This window comes from Chaetodon auriga, chromosome 11, assembly GCF_051107435.1.
Source record: "Chaetodon auriga isolate fChaAug3 chromosome 11, fChaAug3.hap1, whole genome shotgun sequence".
Taxonomy (NCBI): Eukaryota; Metazoa; Chordata; class Actinopteri; order Chaetodontiformes; family Chaetodontidae; genus Chaetodon; species Chaetodon auriga.
In genome coordinates this window covers 7,280,428-7,301,891 of record NC_135084.1, presented here as the reverse complement: position 1 = coordinate 7,301,891, position 21,464 = coordinate 7,280,428, and positions in this window count along the sequence as shown.

The following is a 21,464-nucleotide window of genomic DNA, read 5'->3' as shown; positions in this document are numbered from 1 at the left end:
AACTGGTGCGGGCATGAGCAGTCCATCTGCCATGGCACATTCAGATGGGACTGAAATTTGCAGACATGCTCCGGTAATGATTACATCACCCTTTCCCTACCTGCTACACTAATCCTGTCTGAAAAGAGCTGTGTCAAGTGAAGGCTTTTGGGGAATTACAAGGTTATAGTGTGTTGCAGTGGGTAGTTATGGTGTGAATGATATCAAATAAGAATTTTAAACCCCTCTTGGTTTCCATTAGCAATAACAGATGGCATGTAATGATGCAATTATTAAACATGAACTTAAGATTATATAGAGTGAATAAAGAGAAGCACATCTCTGGATCTTATTAGTTTCCATCACATTCAATCAACGGCTCAGATTAGGTTAATCTGTCGATTTCATGATGAGCAAAAGTCTGTTAAAGGATCGACATTAATCAAACGGCTATTTTGGTTGCATTCACATTAGCTTCGTTTCCGTGTTGACTGTCCGTCAGATGAAGACAAAACAGCTGTGACCAGGAAGAACATAAATCAAATGTGCAGAAAAAATGGGATACGAGCGTACAAACACAACTACTGCAGATCCACTTAGAGGCCTGGTAAATACTGCTGTCACTCAGTGCTGCCACATGATTACTTATTTATTTCTGTGATGAATAAGGTTCATTTCTAGGTTGCTTTCTGCCCAAGATTTGTCCTGGGGCATGTGTTTACTGCAGCTGTCGATCATTTTTCTTGGATTTTTAGAGCCAGTTAAGTTCAAAGCGTGCGTTTCTGACACAAAAGCATCTGTCCGTCTATCGTTACCTGTGTTAGAAGCCTCTGTGCCAGGGTTGAATACCAGGCATTGAGTTCCCGGTGTTTATTGTAAATTCTTGCCAAAGCCATCTCCCATTTCTCACATGCCTCCGGGTCCTTTGTTGTTTAGCATGTGTACTTTTGTGTCTGCGTGCGCTTGTGTGTTGGCGTTCTGTTCAAATATGGAGGACTGTGTACTGAAACAAATCTCGTTCACACTGTCATGTAACTGTTAACTACACATCCAACCTTGAAATGCACTTATTAGTTATCTGGATCTTCTTTTCAGCTGCAGCAGTTTCTCTCAGTTACTTTTCATGCATAGTTGGTACCTTATTGGCTAGCACATTTTTAGAATAAATATGAACAAAGCAGAGTTCAATTGCAACTTATTGTGCTCCTATAAAGTCGAGGGTTAGACGGGGAACACACAACAGTCCAAATCAATCGAGCGCAGGCTAGATATCCAGGCTTTCAGTCTCTTTAGGAGGAATTGTTGTTCTCCTAAATCAAAAGTATTGAAAGAATAACATAAAGAATGAGCAGGAACACCATTTCTATAATAAAGTATTTGCGTCTCTGTGTTTAAAATCAAACATCATTTATGGAGGGAAAGCAAAAGAGCAAGAAAAGAGTGATGAAAAAGTGAAAGCAATTTCAGAATCACAGGGAGTCAAAGTGTTTGAATCCTGTGGCAGGATGTAAGTGAAAAGGAGCATGCCTGCTCAGCAAACCCTCCCTAAAGGTAACAAAGAAGATTTCTCAAGGGTAATGGCTGAAATTAGCTCATCACTGCAGTAAAAGAAGGGGCTCACGTTATTAGGTCTATCTCAACTTTCTGCCTAATGTAGTGTGGAAAAGGCTCATGCAAATGCAGTGTAAATCCAGTTGTTGGCACAGTGGCTTCAGCTCTGGCTCTCCCGACTCTCTGCTGTCTGCATAGACAGTGAACAAGCATTTAAAACATATTCTGCTGTTTCAAAGACTTTAAATTCCCCCGGATGAGAGCTGTAAATAAATAAGTGAGGAAAATGACCTAATAGCTCAAGTGCTTGGGCACGGTTTATACTCCTCTGCGTGATTTTCCCTGCTACCGTCTTTACTAAGCTTGTTAGGGACAAACACAAGTTTAACCTGTAGGAAATTAGTCTCAGCGTGGAATTATTGATGCCGCTTTGATGCGAACGCTCTTCTCTGAGGGTGTTAAAGATTGTTTTTGGGATTTACCGAGAGCTATTTCCTTTGTGCATCAACTGAAATTGAGCGCAATTATTGCTGATGTTCTCTATATTATACAGACTTTTGCACTTCTAACAGGAAGAAAGATAAACAACTTTGGAATTAAAGATGCATTTTGCGTACGGTCTTCACCCTGTGATCTTAGGACCACCACTAAGCTCAATGCTCATACACACATGCACAAGCACACACATTCATCAAAACCCTGATATCCTCTACATGCCAGTCTTGTATTAGGCATTCTGCTGCAGTCCTGATGCAGCCAGGGCTTGGGACCTTGACTGGCCACGAATACTCCATCCATTATGATGCACACATCATTAAATCTTCAAAATATATGAATTATTCACAGCTACGAATATGCCTTAGCAGCATGTCATTGTCATTATATATGTCGCCATATGTGTGTGTATTCTGTGTGTGTGTGCGTGTGCATTTGTGACCACAACCTGTTCATGGTATAAAGAGAACTGTGTGCATTCACAATAATAAAGGCTGCTTCAGAGGGGAAAACGGGGGGGATGTACGTACGTATAGTGTTTTTCTTTTCACTCTCCATCATAGAAACCATAGATTTGAATAGATGTGCTGGAGACCTGACTGTCCACACCAGATAAACACTGGATAACACTAAATATTTGGCAATCAAGGTTTAAGTTTTATTCACGAAGATGTTAATGCTCAAAATCTCAGTCATTCATCAGGAATGTGTTTGTGTAGTTTGACCACTCTCTGAAACTGGGACTGTTTCATATTCCAGATATCTGGAAAATGAAACGATGAACGCTGTTCTAACTCCTGATGTTGTTCTAATGTCATGAAACGTCTTAGAGAGGAGGACAGAGTGGATGGTTGGACAAGCAAAGTGTCTGACTTTGACAGAAGAGACAGCAGTTCACACGCTGTCTCTTACAAACGCCGTTTGTTGGTTTCTTCTGAGCACAGATGTAGAAATGAATTGAAGCCAAACTAAAGATGTCCAAGAACTTGTTATTTATGACTGATATAATGATTAATGGACTAAGAATAGATATGTGTGATGGCAAGGAAGCTTGATTCAGCACCATCTGCCACAGCAGTCTGAGTACGGTAGACATGGAACCAATAGAGTGAGTCATCATGTAGACCTAAACACCGCTGTTTTTCTGGTAGGGTTTCATGATCAACTGTGTCAAATGCTTTTGAGAGGTCAGTAAAGACAGCACAGTGCAACTCTTTGTTCAGTGCTCAATAATTTATCCAGATTGTCACAAATGACTGAGCATACAGATGTTACTGCGCTGTGACCCAGACAAAAACCAGACAACCAGATGTCTGGAGGTGTAAATTAAGTGAGTCAATAAGGGCAAAAACATGGAACTGTAACGTAAAGTAACCAACCAAGTGTTTTCCATTTTTATCCATAGCTTTCCACTCTGCTGTTCACACGACAGGTGACACAATTAGTGATGTAAGAAATGAAAAAAGAGAGCTGGAGAGAAAACCCTGACCCCTCTTTCACTTCCACACAGCAGGCCAATCAGACGGGTGTGAACGTCGGATTGTTGGTTTCAGAAAGTTACACAAATGGTGGGAAGCTGAAAGGATGTGAGACAGAGGCTGTTTATGAAGCTGACTCTCTGACCAAAACCACGTTTCCCTCGCCTCAACTACGTACTTATTTTAACCCAAACCATGATCTTGCCCTCAATTTAAAAAAGCTGTTTCTTGTCTAAACCATATTGTTGTGACATCATAAAACAGATATCTATATCAACAGTGATTTGTAAGGATCTTGGAAGGCACAGACAAGTGACGGCGTCCTGCCGACAGAAACAGGTGTAGTTACAAAGACACATTTTGTTGTTTAATTTGGAGGAGTTGTTAAGAAAATACAGGCGCACTGAAACTTTCACCCAGTACTTTCTACTTGTGCTGTATTTCAAGCTAATGCAGGTCTTTCTTCACACTGCACTCGACAAGGCCAAAGCAGTAGGAAGAAACTTGCTGATTAAAATCAGCTTGAAGCAAGCTAGTTGTTATTTCCAAACCCTCCGCTCCCAGAAAACTTTAATATTGCACTATTTTCTACCTGGTGTTGATTTCCTCCAGGTGACACATCACCAAAGTTCTGCTGCCAAGCTGAAATGTTGAGCAAATAAAGCTCAGTAGAGTGAAGTTTTACTGTGTGATTATTCTTTTGACTGTATTCAGCATTTTTCCCCCTGCACCACAGATAAAACTCTGTTTGGGAGGAGTATAAGCTGTTTTAGTTGTTTCTTAGAACAAAGCACAATTCATCAAGCACAATGTTGTGACAATTCTCAGTCTCTGATATACTGGCTTGTCACTGACAATACAGCAATGAACAACTGGAGATTTTAATCTGACCAGCATTAAGCTGACTTGGCTGTTGGCACATTTCTACCATTAGAAGTTAGAGGAGGCATGAAGCAAGCTGCTGTAGTCCTCTCTGTTACATCTCAGCCAGAGTCGTCACTAAGCAACTACATTTTTTAAACCTTTAACCAGCGAGGGCTTGCCGAGCGCATATGCTCTTTTCCAGAAACGCCTAAAATAGAAAGAAAGGGAGAGGAGCAGATATTTAACTTGGACCCGTTAAGGCTTCTCTCTGCCTGTCTCCGTCTGGGAGATGATCCCAATCCCAGCCTTCTTTTCACCGAATCAGAGGACCATTCATTTTTAATGGAAGACCTTCAAAAGGGGGAGAAAAAAAATGCTTTTCTGTCCTCCCTTCTCCTCTGCTTTCCATGCCAGGGCACAGAGAAATAGGAAGATATGAATAAATTAGCTGCAGGATTTGATTTTCTGGGGGCAGAGCAATAAGTAAAGTGTTTTTTGCGGAGCTGAATGCATTGAACCTTTTTGTTTATTGGAGCAAGACAGGTGGATGCACAGAGCTATGGAGGGCCAGGAAAGATATGAGGAAATCTGCCTGTGATGAGCAGAATGAGCTGCATTATGTCGTGCAATTACGGTGCTTGACCCCCAAGATTGGAAAGCTCAGGGAACTTAACTTGTGTGTTTCAGTGAGGGTGTTATCAAGGCTACAATTCTGACTGCAGACCTCTTGCCTATTAATGATAACACAGACTCACATTAAAGGAAGCAAATGTCTTTTCTAAACGTGTTGTTTTACAATCACTCTGCTTCAAAACAATGAATTCATATCACTTGTATTGATAACATTATGATGAAGGTTATTTCTGTTATCTACTGCATGGTGGTAGTAGTAGCTTTGCTTTAATGACCCATATAGGCGTCTAGTTCCTGTCTTTATCTCTGCTGCTACTATCAAATAAAGACAAAAATGCCCCACAACAATAAAGACACTGAAATGAATTCATAGTCCCTTATGCAGAGAGAAAATAAAATCAGACTAAAAGGAAACACTTCAAAAGAAAGTAGATCAGATCAGAAAAGAATATTTTTCCCATTGTGGGACAACTGGCACAAAGGTAGTTTAAAAAAAAAAAAAAAAAAAAAAAAAAACGTCATAGAACCACAGTGAAAATCTGACCAGCACCCTCAGTCTCGACGCTCATTCTTATTCATGCCAACTGCATTTATGCCAACTGATGAATAAATGAATATACAAGTAAAACACTTTACATAGAGCATGTTAGCAAAAAAAAAGAAAGAATTATAGGAGAGTTGCAACTTAATGTCCTGTCAGTCACTGCTGGTGCATATCAAGCTTTATGAAAGGCAGCAGAGTTTGCTATCCAACTTAAATGATGGAACGGGCTCTAAAATGTATGAGTGGATTAGTGTGAGAAGCGTCCCATGAGCTCGAGATGGTCATTAATTCTGGATGTGTCAACAAAATAAGTTTGAAAATCCATCAGTGATGCAGCGTGAGACAAAACAGAAAACTATCTTCTTCATCCTTACCATCACATTCTTAACTCACTGTTCTCTCTCTCTCTCTCTCTGTTGCTCATTCTAGAAATGTTGTGGCACGTCTGCACAAGGCCCCCAGGAATGTTAGCATAAAAGGCACCTATATGTGAATGACATACTGTATATCTAACATGTAATCCAGAAATGTTATGTACTCTTTGTGTGCAAAAGGGCTTTAGGTTCCTCTCCACCTGATATGTTGGAAGAAGCAGGCATACTTGAAAGAAACTGCAAACTCAAGGAGAACGCTCGTAATCAGAGCAACATAAAGATTTCCTGGCACCGCCAATGCTGTGGTGCTCTATAGCCCCTAAAGGTTAAACTGCACGGACGTGTGTGCGATGCGCTGAAGCCATGTTTATTCCAGCTTCTTGCAAACAACATGTTCCTCTGGCAATCTCTGAAACAACCTTATAACAAAAACCACAATTCAAACAGAAATCAAGTTTCTGATTGCAGACGGATCACAAAGCCTTCCCTGTGTCATTCTGACTGTCACACCTCGACTCAGGCTGCACGGAGGTTTTTTTTTGTCCTTGGCTATTCTTGCTCCTGTGGAAAACCAATACATGCATACATGCTTTTAGAGAGCGTGTTGTCATTTAGACCCTCCTAGATATAAATAATTCAGGTTTTGACTCTGACAAATATAAAAAAATGAAAATAATAATTTCCTGTACCTGTCATTGCAAAAAAAAAAAACATTAGAAAATGTCTGCATCTCAAAAAATGAGAAGGATAATGTTTGACTATGGCAGACTCACAGACATGGTCAAGGTCATCTTGGACAAAAGATGCTTTCATACAACACACACAGACCCACATTTTCACAGGCATTGGTGTATATCTATAAATGAAGAGAATATATGATAAGATAACACTAAATATGGTAAGTAAGATGCTAATAATAAAGTAAATGTATAAGCAGAGTCTGCAGAGCATGATGGCCTGTACTGTGGTCCATGTGTAAAATCACACAGTACCAAGCACATGCGTGGTGCTCACTGTGGGTCTGGACTTGTTTATCTGTAACATTCCTGGAGGTCATACACAGTGTTAGCTTTGGTAAATTGGGGCCTCTGGTACAGTCAGCATGAGATGCCTGTTTGTTAAATAAAAGATGAAGAGCATCTCTTTTCACTTTTGCCAAATGCATTCATGGTGTGTTGATTGCAATGTTCAGGGCAATTAAACTGGTGTTCAAGCTTCAGTTACAACTGTGTATACATGCCAAGGGGGAAGAGCGGGAATATTTTAAGCTACCTTAAATGACACCAGATTTGTGGAACTAAGAAGCACTTTAGCTTGTTAATAAGTATTTAACTACTGAAAGTAATGAAAAGGATTCAACTGGGTTTAGTTTGGGTTTAGCAAGCTAGGGCTTAGCTTTGAGATCCCTTGTTGCTCATGAAGTAAAAAGAAACCCCTAAAAGTTTCCTCATAATTCAAAAAAGCATCATTAAAAAAGAAAAATGGATAAACTATTTGGAAGTAGTAAAGTGGGAAACCATACACTGCTGAGCTCCAGTGCAGTTCTGGCTAACACAAGTGTTTATACCAAAATGATTTATGTTAATATCGGGCTAAATGGGCTGTGAATCCAACATTTTCACCTTAGCTTTGGCTCATTGGAAGATCTATGTGTGAGGCTGCTTTAGCCTGCAGATGGCCCAGGCTGATCAGACTTCCCTGCTCAGAGGTGCGTGAGCCCCTAATTGATATCCCCATTGTTCCTACTTGGTCAAGCATGCATCAGTAATCTCAGCGGAGAAAGCCCTCGGAATGAACGTGTTAAAATTCACAAAGCATAAAAGCACCAGCACTTTACATCTTTGGTATGTATACTCAGTGAAGATGAAAGTGACTGTGATTATAGTCTACTGCGGAGTTATAACTCATTTGGCACCTAAACCTTTTGATAACCGTTCATTTTATGTCTCAGTAATTTCTCCTTTGATTTCTTTTTTTTTTTTTTTTTGTCCACTAAGTGCCATTATTGCTGTGTTAGTGCCTCAAGGGAATATTACAGCAATGTAAACAAATCACTTTATTTGCCAAACACATTACATCTACTGAGATTTGTCTTGGTGGCAGTGGTGCTGAACATAAAGTCTTAAATGCAGATTACAATATGTGGGCACATATTGAGACATACGTGATGAAAGCATCCCTGCACCACACACCAGACTATGCTTAAAAAAAAAACAAAAAACAATAGAATGCTTACAATAAAGTCAAACTAACAAATATTTTTGATTAAAAATGGATCTCTGATCATGTGTAATGTGAAAGTGATCTCACAAGCTTTGATAAATCCAGTGTATGCTGTCAATGCAGCACAGGCAATCAGACAAAAGTTAGCATCCAGTGGTGTTTAGCAACAAAAGTTAGCTAAAATGAGAGGGAATATAAGTCGTCCAGTGGCCAGAAACACAACTCCAAATGAATGCTAAGTGTTAGCTGTTTGCTAACCGATACCCACAACAACTGACTGGCTCAGATGGGTGAAAGCTAGTTGAATCCATTTTTGCTTACTCTGAGCTCTTTGGCTTTGAACTAGATATCCAGGAAATACACCCATCCACCATCCTGACTTCAATAAACTTGCTTGCCAACATTTTGCCTTGATTTCTATGTCAAACCACTGCCTGTGGCTTCTAATGAATTTCTCTAACTTTTCATGCACTGTGCATTAGTGTACAGTTAAAGACACTGTGCTTATGTAATTAAAATATCTGGAGTCTTGGATTTGCCATACTGGTAAAGACATACTGGTAAAGTTCACATTGACATAATTCTCATGCAGTTTCCAAATTCATACGGTTCATAGTAAATCTCATATGTCTTCTCACAGCTGCATGAGGAAATTATATGTCTGTTGGCAGGTGTCCATGATACCAGCAATATTCACAAGAGCTACTATTTAAATGTGCAGAGTGTGTGTTCTCCATGTTATATGTCAGTCAAACTGAATGGCGAGGAAAACACCCACAGACAGCATATAAGTCACTATGCACATACATATTTAAGGAATCTCTTATGCAACCATTACTTTGTGACCTTGCATTTCTTTCACTATAGCAGCCCCACATGCATGAAATGTGGACCAGTGGAGATTGCAGAGCAGAGTGCATCTCTGAAGGGCTAGGAGACCATTTAGCCCGGTTCAGCTGGCAGCACACAAATTATTCAGGGATGGATGCCGTGGTGCATTCACACGTTGGTGTCACAGAGAGTTCACAACCTAGCTGCTCTACACAGGTGGACTCTGAAACCCCCACAGACAGCCTGGGGGACTATTGGGACCTGCTAATTTGAATGTGATGGTGGGTGTTTGCATGAGTAGTGTCAATTTGTTTGTGGTCAGTGTGCACATGCTTTGGCGTAGTCGTTTTTTGGATTAGCATTTTGTTTAAGAGCACCTTGGAAAATATGCAGTGTTGAGCAGTATTTGCCTCCCATTACTATTCTCTCAGACATAAAGTAGTAGTAGCATTTTTAAAAGGGAGAGAAGCATAAGCATTGACACTATCAACCAAAACAAAAATTGACATCCTCGGATTCAAACTGTTTCTGCAAGCATGAGGAATTCACACATACATGGAATTCAGCATTACAACAATTTTGTCTCATTGATATCAGCCTCACTGCTTACTGCTCACTCTCCTAAAGCCACATCAGAGCAGTTTTAATTTACTGCTAATGCAAACCAAGCACTTCCTCCCATTGCTAGTTCATATTAAAAGCACTGGAATGGTGAATCACTGAGTGGCTTTTACTGTGGCTCAGTCAAAGGAAACGCATGTGTTTACTACGAGTCTACAAAACAACAGTCATTTTTGGCATTGCAGGCTTCAGTCTGCACACCTCCTCAGTGAGGTAACTGACTGCACCGTGCCCTGCTGTTGTGTGGAGAACTACTCAGGCTGTGTGCAGCATGAAATCAGATCATTTCCTCTATGTCCACCATATGGGAAAGAAGGGTTTTTCATGCGGCTGTATTCAGTCCCCTGACCGCCAATCTAAAATGAGGGGGGAAACTAAGTGGATCCTGAGAACATGCACTGTAAAGCAGAATTAATATTGACTCTTTTTTTCCCTGGAGAATCACTTCCTTGAACATCGATTTGCTCCATACGTTCACGGGACCCCCACTAGGAGTAGAGGCTACAAGCAGGATCTGCTTCAGGCAGACTCTCGATTGGAACTTGATCTGTCTTGTTTCGTGCTCTATGTTTTGTTTTCACAGGGAGTTTGTCCTCCTCCTGGAAACTCATTAACTTTATTCTAAATAATTGCAATAATAGGGCTGTACTATATTTTACATTATTTTACATAAATTATGTTTTCATGTGATCTGCCCCAAGTCAACTTACGTCACTTTCCCTCTTTCTCTTTTTTCGTTGCCTCTGGTGCCTGAAGAAGAGCGCTGAGCTTGAAACGTGCCGCCATCCTATCTGCATGGATTTCTACAACCTCTTCGATTTGTTTTTTGCTCTGTGTGCTTTTATGTGGCTGCATTTAAAGCTCTAATAAATGTAAGCTATAATAATAATGCCAACAATCATGTCTTTATGTTGTTTCACCTGCCCGCGTTTCACTGCATTTCATTCATGCACCACAATGTCCACATTTACAGTGCCTTACTAGAAAATAATTTAATTGCCCAAGTCCTCATTTGCTCAATGAATGACAACCCACACAGCATTTTAATCAAAGAATCCTAATAGCTACAAATGAATTAAGGCTTAAGCAGACACTAATTATTTTCTGTAACTTTATTACCCCTGTTCTTTGATAAGTTCCTCATCAATTAATGAAATATATTTTTAAGTTTTATCAAGATTTTTATGGAAGTCAGGAAGTCAGCCAAGTAGAGGAAGAAGAAGAATTCCTTTATTAAGCCCCCTTGAGGGAAATTCATCTTTACACTCTGATGAGGACTTTATTACACACACAGAGTTAAGTAACTGTTGTGGAGAGATGTCAAATTGCCTTGCTCAAGGGCTCCTTGGCAGTGCCCAGAGGTGATGGCGCTTCTCCAGCTACCAGTCCACCTCGGTATTGACTAGGCCATGCTGGACTTGAACCCTGCAGTCCTTAGGGACTGAGCTACTGCTGCCCACCTGCAGTATAGTATGGATTATTTTTAAGTATGACCTGGATTTAAGTTAACTGCTTAATGCTGCATGTTATATTTCTGTAAGTGTGAAGAATTGCATGATCGCAAGCCTAAAAAAGCAGATGACAGCGGATGAACAGGTGACTGATGAAGCTTTTTGAATCTAATTTTAGGAACAAGCACATGGCTGATTTAGTTGAGTCAACAGCACTTTTAGTTATACAACAGAGTGACACTTCAGATGGGTTTGATTTGTTTTGTAGTTGAGGGAACAATCACTCTCTAATCAAGTGGATTATAATCTGTGGGAGTCAGTTTCATGGGAAACGAGATCTACATTCTCAGCAGGCACAAATCAAACTGCAAAATTTGATTTACCAAAAGCACATATCTGCATTTCTCAACAAGTAGAGAAAATCGGAATTGCAGTGTTTTCACAATTTGACATGTTTGAGCAAAACATGTTCTGTGCATGTTTTCCTCTCGCTAGCAGCCTTCAGGATTAACGGTGACAAAGCTGTGGACCTGACAGGTCCATTTGGCCCTACAGATGTCTTGTGGACAACTGTATAACTATAACTAACTGTGAATGAATAATTCATGAAGCTACATGTCTACTTGAGAATTCCAGCTGAAATGTTCCAGACAGCTTTCATTAAGTTGTGCAAATGTACAGACTTGGTGATTCAGACCTTGGCAACTATCTATATGTATGTATGTAATGCACATGTGCATTGAGAGCAAGACACCCACATTGAAAGAGATGGAAAACAACAACACGTCATGTCTACACCATTTGTTGTGATATCTTTGTTGTAGTTTTGTGTCTCTTTGTAGCCATGTGTCTTTGCAGTTGTTTTTCATGTCTTTGTAGTTGCTTTGCATCTCTTTTGGTGTTTTGCATCTCCTTGTAGTCATTTTTGTAACCCTTCGTAGTTCTCTTTCATTGTAGTCGTCTTGCACCTCATTGTAGTTGTTTGTGACTCAGCTGTGGGTTGTCTCTTTGTAGTTGTTTTGCATCTCTTTGTGGTTATTTAGCATCTCTCTGTAGCTGTTTTGTGTATCTTTGTAGTCATTTTGCATCTCTGTATAGCTATTTCATGTCTCTATGTCACCTTCACCCATGTGTTAGTAGTAATTTGCATCTCTGTGTGGCTCTTTGTGTCTCTCTGCAGGTGGCTTCCCTTTCTTTGTAGTTGATATGGATTTCTTTTTGCTTGCTTTGCCCATCTTTGTAGTTGTAGTCATTTCGTGGTTGTCTTGTGTCATTTTGTAGTTATTTTGTATCACTTTGTAGCTGTTTTGTTGCCTCTTTACTGTGTTTTTGCTTCTCTTTCAGTAATATTTTGCGGGTGAAGCACATTCTCAGGAGCTGCACTTGAACTTCAGTGTTTTGTTAACACTGGAGATGAAGAGAGGCTGTCTCCCTCCTGTCCAGAGCTTCCTGTCATGTAAGATCTATTTTCTTAAAGCAGAGGTATTCTGGTGTTCTGCTTTAAATTGCTTGACTAATGTGACTAGATTCTAATTAAATGTCACTGTAGCCTCAGTAAGCTGTGCAGCTATGATATGATGAAATAAAAAAAAACGTATTTGGGAGGCAGATTCTCAGTGTCAGAAATTTGCTGTCAATATATCTTAACAGTCACTTCAAACGGAAGCCCAGGGGCCCCCTTTGTCCCTGGACCCCTCAGCCTGTGCCCTGCTGATCCTTTCATTGATCCATTCATGCTTGGCTGGGAGACGGTGTTTGTATCTGGGGTTACCGAGCAGACATTTGTAACACACATGTTCCAGTGAATTACATAGCACCTCTGGAGGTCATTCAAAAATCATCCCCACAATACCCACATTGAGTGCTGATCAGACCTACATTCACCTTTGATTAAGAGAGCATTCAAAAATGGCATTGAAATCAGAGCAGCACAGAAATGAGTGAAAACATCAAGAGAAAGTCTAAGTGCTCGTTCAAGAAAGCTGTGTGGTGCCATCTCTTTTATAGGGTTGAGAAAACAGCTAATTAAAGGATCTAGACTGCAAGGCTTTGTAGGCATGCTGGAATAGGTTAACTGGCATCAACAGAGGGTGAGGTCAGTTATGAAGTAGAGTGCAGATCATCCATCATGCTTAGCTGGAGTTAAAATTCTGGAAATTGGACTTAGTATGACTCAACCTGCAATGATGACATGTAACCAAACCTCTGTCAACACGCTAACAAGCTTTAGTTGTAATGAACCCTTCCTAGGCCCAGCTCCTTTTGCTTAGTGGCCCAATAGCAGTTGAGCAAGCTTCGTTAACTTCTCCTTTCCTGTACTTATGCTATGTGTTACATTCATCTATGTTAAAAAGTAAACTGAATTTTGAAGATGTTTAAAAGATATAGCTGGGGGACCTGGAAAAGCGGTGCTCGATACCTGACTGTGTGGAAGGCGTTATTCCATTCTCAAAACCAAAAAAGTTTGTCTGATGTAAGGAGTGGATTAGACTGTATGGTAGACCTCATCAACAGTAGCACCAAGGACACTGACATTAGAGGTAACATTACTACGTAAGGTTACAATACACTGGTGTCACAGTCTTCACAGACACATTACATTGTACATCTTAAGTTAATGTAGCCAAACGGTAACTAGCTAGCTCGCTAATACATAGCTGCATCAAAAGTTCATTGTTCAGCCATTTTTGCTTCCTCCCTGTTTCTGTAGTAACTTTAAAGAGTTTTGGAACATTTGTTATTTATTTAGAGATACATGATGTCTAACATCCCAACGGGAAAAGTTACCTAGTAGGAGATGAGATGAGGAGACGGCACAACCTCAATTCAAAAAAGTTAACATCGTCAATATATCCTTCCATTGCATACTGTTGTCCTTGCTGCCCACTTCTTGAAGCTATAATGTACAGTGGCCGACAAAGGCAAACACTCTGCTATGGCCCAACACATCTCCATCGGGAGAAAGGTGCTGTAGCTTCAGAAACATATATGAAAAGCAAACAAGCTGCAAATACAGAAATGACACAAAGTGTAAAACACACAACTCCAAAAACAAAAAAGAAGAAAAGAGGAAAAGGCTGCATATCCAGTCAACACAGTTGTTTCAGTATTTGCAGCATGTTTGCTGTCAGTGTATTTGTTTTGGCATTTTGCAGCCTGTTTGCTCATTTGCAGCACATTTCTGTAGTCGTATGTGTTTTGGATCGACGTATCTCTTTTTGAATTGGCATAGTTTCTGAAGCTGCAGCACTTTTCTCCTAACGGAAATATTTTTGGCCGTTGCAGCGTGTTTGCCCTTGTTGGCCACTGTAGCACTGCCTGACGCTCAGAAACTAATCGAATACACACTGCAGCAGCAGGCGGAATGGAACCTTTTCGTCAAGCCTGTCCGACCTACTAACAGTAACTAAGTGGGCAGGACTTTGGATTGCAAATGTTCATATGTTTTACTACCGTGGCTGTAGACTTGTAGCCTCATTTTTAAATCTCAGCTGCTTTTAAACTTGAGTGACATTTGCTTTTCAGTGTCTTTCCGTTCATACAGTGTTATTTTGATCGCCATCGCTACAACCCAGAAACCCTAACAAGTGCACTCTGTGCACAGACAAGCTGTAACTCCCTGAGGCTCAGCCGCTATCAGTGTGTCTAAAATATGCTACACTGCATAAAAAAACCAAAAACATAAACAAAGTCGAGCTAAGATGCATAACAAAAACCAAATCTTATAGCAAATGAAAAGCTATCACACTCAGTACTTCTGCTTTGCCTGAGGATACAGATAACTTCAAAGATCTGTCAGAGAAAAAGCAGAGACGTAGGAAAAAAAAAACACATTTCCCCCTAAAAGTACTGCCCTAACTCTGCTGCTTTCATTTCCAGGCATGAGGGCACAGCTGAATGCAGGACAAAGCTATCATGCTTGGTGATTCCTCCACGGTCATGATTATAGAAGTGATCAAAGTTCGTCCAGACAGCTTTCAACCTGATGCAAAAGACTGGAAAACAGTTCACCTGCAGCAATCTGCATGCTATGCTGTCAATACGAAGGCACCGTGCATTTCCCTGGAAATCCAGGCGTTCCAGGAGCCAGAATAATTATGATGTTGCATGTATATTATAAAGCAAATCCATCAAAGACTTCCGCTCTGCATGTTCACATTTGCATTATGTGCTGTACATTGTGTTTTAAAGTTATGGGCTAGGGAGTGAATTATAGGCCCGGTTAAATGAGTGATAAATGTACAAGAAGTCCATTTGCAAAAATCCCATACTTCCCCATAATCACAACTTTATTGAATCCACTGTGAGCCATCAACACAGTGGTTTGCGGAGCCTTAAAAGCATATAAATATGCAAACGCAGCATATCCAGAGAGAAGCCTTTACATGCCATTAAATATTTAGATGTTCCGAATAAAATGGTTACAGACTATGTAAACAATGGACATGCACACATATACATGTACACTCTGCTGCGAGTATTTGCACAACCAATGTCATTTTGATTCCCATTCCATGCATAACATTAAATCACAAAGTCTTTTTAATACACACACACACACACACACACACACACACACACACAATTCTAGGCTTCTAAGCTTCCTATATATATATTATATATATATAGGCTTGGTGTCCACCTGCCTGCCTACCTCCTCTTCATCTGTGCAATTTCTCATCTGCTCAAGCTGATATCATCATCATCATCATTATGAATGCAGGAAGGTTACATGGGCCTCTGACAGACTCCAACTTCAAACCAGCTTCAAATCAAAAGAAAGCTCCACAACTGTCATCATTATCACAATGTGACAATGTACGGTATTAGCTCTCTTTAAAGATCTTCTCTTTTTAAAAATGATATCAGATTGGTGGTGCTTGTCTTACAGTGTAAATATATCACATTTTTCCGGATTGACTGATTTATTATTTATTTGCTTATTTTGCACTTAGTCATTTGTAAAGCGAGTCAAACTTTTTTACCTGATTGCAATGAAAGCCCTTTAAATGTCATCATGTAATGAAAAAGATCTGAGCAATAAGGCCTGGTTAAGTTTAAGGCGGATCTATCTGCCCTACTGAGTGCTTGGCAACAACAATGGAAAAGTGAAAAAAAAAAAAGAAAAAGAAATATTTTAGGCTCTGGAGGGAATGAATCTTCTGGAAGGCTCTTAAATGCATTAACTGGCAATTAGCTTGTAAGAAACGATCGTCGGGTACGAGCAAAGATATGGTGCTGTTGACCAACAAGTATTTATATAAAGATGGCTGATTGTTGCACTTAAATACTACAGAACATTAGGCCTCTCCAAATACTTTCTCTCAAATCAGTGTCACTGTGTGTAAGGTACTGCTACAAAACTATTATATTACTTTAGTTGTACTGTTTCCAACACTAAAATGCATTTTTTTAAACACGCTTCACCCCTCCTCCTTTGATTGACCTACTTTTCAGGATGCTAATAAGTCAGCAAGGAGATGTTTGGTGTAGCCCTGTCGGATTTGCTCACCGTGGGCTTATATCACACTCCTGTCAGCCTCTTTATTGTTGATGAAGTATCTTTTTTTCAGGGTGGTGAAGCTGGATGGGGAGATAAAGTTGTGTCACGCTGTAGCTGCCTTCTACTCTTTTCTTGTTGGAAGCCTAGAAATGTAGAAACAGAAATATTCTTAAGGGTGTAAAAAAACAAAAAAATGAGAAGCAAAGTGCTGTTTGGAAGAACTGCTTTCGTCGAGGTGCTAAGTTCAGGAACTTGTGTCAAGTAGCAGGCTTAATCGCTCTCAATTAGGGTGGGTATTTCATTGTAAGGTTGAAAAAAGTTCAACAGGGAAGCCATGCATCTCAGTCACTTCCAAATGGCGTGTCTAAAAATACCCCCACCTATCACACACTGTGATCATGAGGAGCGGCATCGTAGGCGAGTGAGAATGAGCTGGTTAAACTTAGAGACGTGAGGTCATCTGATTGCGCAGACAGCCTTTGGGAGGGCAGTTCACGCTCGTCTGAGTGGGGTCTGAAACCTGCTCAGAGATTTGCTCTCTAACTGGTAATAGGCCAAGAGCACATTTCACATTATACTCACTCACAGTAAAACCTCCAAATTCAGATGTCAAATACTTTGCTTGATTTGACTTCATGGTAACGCATTACTATATTTAAATGTGAACCAGTGCTTAAATATGACTTTAAATACGACACTATTACAGAAGCTTATGTTCCGAATCTCTAATGAGCTTATTTGCAAAGCATCTCTGAATTATTATGGACGTGGATGTAATGTGTAACACACGCTCTGGGTGAAAACCACATGGCAAGTGCAGGCGGCATATTATCTGCACACGCTTCACACGGTGGCAGGTGGTACATTGTCAGCTGTGAATGTGTGAACAAAAGCACAATTAGAACTTTCCCACATCACCTGCTCTGAATTAGCTCGGCTGATCCTCAGACTCAAACTCAGCAGTGGACATAGAGAGGAAATGACAGCTTGGAAATACTTTCTGTCACACACAAGGTGAATGGTTGCAACCCAGACATTTCTTGTTTTTCGGCTCTGCGGTCGGTGATAAACGATATGGAGATAAGCCACCAAAGTAAAGGAAAAACCCTCAGGAACCTGCGTTTGTTTCATGCTTATTAAAATGGATACTTAGAAATCTTAGGAAATCTGGCTTGATTAATGTTTGGGAAAGGCCTCAAACCTTATAGGTTGTGACTTTGCGGGCAGGGCAATGGGTGTCCTCCACATCTTAAACCATCAGTAGTAGGTCAACGAGCAGTAGAGTGGGAGGTCACGCCTCTCGATCCCGCCGTCCAGAAAACTAAAGTGATCATCCCAAAGCATGGAGCCGATGGGGCAGCCTCCTCTGTCACCATGGAGATTGAGTCACCTCACACCTGGTGGTGGTTCACTCTCACAGAGCTGTTCCCTTCATACTCAGAGAGTAACAGCGAACAATCGCAATGAATGGCCTGAAGTGTTGGCTTTTCATCTCACAGAAAATCCTAGTAAAAACCAAGGCAGGTGTCAGAGTCTCTCATAAAATCACAATGGAGCTGTGAGTCATTTGAAGAGGTTCATAACCTTTTTTTAAACTTTTTCTCCCCCCACGGTGCAGAATATTCTAAAGGCCCAGACAGAAGCACGTTTTATAGGTGGTGCCATCGCATGAAAAGGCAACAGGTGCTAACATGCAAATTCACTGTAGGCAGCACGGATTAAAGCTATTCAGTCTTTTTATTATTAAGAATTAATTAAATAACAATGGCAATGCATGATAATGTATAACTGAAGAGGGGTTGCAGAGAGTAAGTAGACCTATGAGCTCTGTGGTTTGGATGTCCGGCCCTTAACTCATCTCTCTCACTGATGTTATTTTCAAGTTTATTCTGAGAAAAAGACAAAAAACCCCTACTACGTTCCACCTCATGAATGTACATTGCAAGCAAGGGGCAGCTAACTTGTGTACAGTTAGCTGCACATTGTCTGTTTGGGACAAATAAACACAGACTGGGAAAACACTGAAGCGTAAATGCACTGTTCTTAAAGTTTAAGCACGCCTTAAATGGTTAAACACCTGGTGCAAAACATGACACACTACACATAAAAAACATCGTCAAGAAGCGTTCTCAATCTGAGTATGCAAATTGGTGAAAAATAAGCATCCTGACATTTAATTGAAACGAAATGTAATGGAAAATATCAGTTGGCCCAGTGATAACCAGGAGCCTCCTCAGATTTCCAAATGTTTAAATAAACATGAAGCGTATGCCACAGTTGCAACAGTTTGGCAAGACACACAGTGCCAAAAGCAATAGAAAGATTTCATTGTTTTTACTCCCACATGAAAATATCTGAACATATTTTAGGCAATGTAAAAGATACTTTCCTAAAGTATGACTTTAGGAAACAGACTCGTCTGCAAGTGATGGAACAAATCATCATCTCTGTCTTTGCTTTCCGAACAGGAATCTCAACATCTCTACATGTTTGAATCATTAAATGTTAAACACATGCTTATGCAAGGATTTCACTGGTAAATACAATATCAATAAGCGATGCGACTGCTTGAATCCCTGCATTAATAGTTATAAATGCATCTCACGTGCACGCTCTTTTAGAACAAACTGTTGTTGAAGTATCTGGATTCCGTTGTTCAAATACGACATTTCAGCAGCAGAATCCCTGTCGGGCATTTCTTCGAAGTCGTCCATCAGTCACCTCAACCAGAAAGCACTGCTGTATTGACAGTTAAGGGACGATGAATTGCTCTGACGGGAAAACGCCACATTGATCCAAAACATCTCAATCATGGTGCATGTATTCCAAAGCTCCGCTGCACCTTGGGAAGGCTCATCCTCAAACAGGAGAGGTTCCCCCACCTATCAAGACATCAAATCCGCTCTTAGTGGGTCTTGATAGAACGATATCAGTACAAGCTGATGCAACTCGCTGGGGAATTATGAAACTACGCTCGGCTTCATGTGCACAATGAAAATTTCATCAGCGGGAGTCTTTTCCAGGAGGTGATGGGACAAGTCTGAACAGCGCTGGTGCAGCTCTCTGGCTCACTGCTGCAGCAGCAGATCACGCAACATTCAGCAATGACAAACACAGAACGCTTACTAAAAAAGACAGGTGTATCAGAGCTACTGGCAAGCGCTTAAACGCATGGAGGGTCAGTGCCACAAATGATCCGTGTGCGACAAAACCAGAACAAGCAGGGGAACATGCCAGTGAGATATGAAAGCTCCCTTTTCAATTAATAATAGCTTGCGATGCAGATTTAATGTTGGATTCTCCCCTGAAAAGTTAACAGCATTAAGGACGTGATTTTGAAATATTGCCTTTATCCATCAAAATATCATTGAGTCAGCATGAAAAGTTCATTTTGAGCTTGAGACCTTGTGACTCGAGGTGTCTTGCCGGCTGTGGGCTGTAGGTTATCACTGCTGCTCGGAGACCAGGCGCCTGATAAATTATCAAATACATCTGCACACTGCAAAGTACAGCCTGCAACTATTCCATCTCTTACACCCCAGCACTCCTCAAAGTAGGGTCAGAAGTCCTTGGGGCTCTGGATTTCCCATTTCCCAACATTTTTTTTATCAAGCACAGCACTATATTTTATTAAGAAGGACAGAATTTTAGTTTCCATTCCCCAAACTGTTACCCCATCACTTGAAAGCGCTCTTTTGTGCTCAATTAAAGCTAAAACTTACTTTTTTTCCCCCCCAGATTCGGATTCCCATGTTAGCCTCGGTGCTGCTGACTAGGCCGCGACTTGCTCCGTGTCCCCATTTCCAAGCATTAAGATCTACATGCAGCTGCCATCTTTAATCGTCCAAACACCATACATTTTTAAGCAATCAAATATGATCTCTGTCTTTTTCCCTCTCTGTAAATGGGGACTGGGCTGTTGAAATATGAATGCGCCCTTCTCTTGCCCTCTCTTTGGCTCTCATTTTAGGCATCCGGCTACAGCAGCTAGGATTCTGTGACAGTCTCCTGAAGGAAGCGCTCAGTGTAGTCAATGGGGATGTTAGACACACACACATACACTTCTATTATGAATGTAGATTTTGGATTCATGTCGCTCCCAGGCATATCTGACCCTTTCTTTGTAAAAGAGCTTTGTCTTTTTTCAGACCTTCTGTCCCATCTGTGAGGTGATCAGTCTGTTTTTAGATGTACAAACTCAAGTGGATGTTAACGGGGAGAGAGACTGACTAAAGTTTGGTGATATGCTTATGTTAATGAGTGTGAGTTAAACTTAGAGAAAGGCTGCTTTAAGCTAAAGTGGAGTTAAATGTTTCCTCTTTGTTGGGTGCAGAAATAAATCAATAATTTCTGAGACAAGCATTACATGTGGAGATATCTGCAAAGAATACCATCTAACCACGGCCTTATAATGAACATCTATTACTATGCAAAATCTGTACTATGCAAAACAAGTACTGACTGGTGACACATTAAAGGAAGAACTTAAATAAAGGAGTGGAAGAATATAACAGTTATGAATGCAGATGCCTCTGGGTGTGAGGGATTTTCCTGCCACTTGTCCCTTTAGAGGGAAGGGTCACTGCAAATCAATACAAAGTTATTCTCAGCCATCACCCTTATCCTATGATGAGACATTAGTATCCTGATGGGAGTGGTGTCTTCTAGGTTAACAGTTCCCTCGTTCACAGGGCACGAGGGCTCAATAAATGATGTAAATTATATGCTATGGCTCGTACAGTCGCCAGGTCCCAACCAAGTGGAACAGAAGGCAACTGTGTAGCTGTTACAAAAGAGACACTCAGAGGCGTGGAGGGAAACCTGCCGTCATACGAAGGGGCAAGATGTGAAAATCTTTCAACTGTGAGGATGGTGGTGCACACTTTCAGAAGATCTATCCTGAAAGGCATTTGTAGT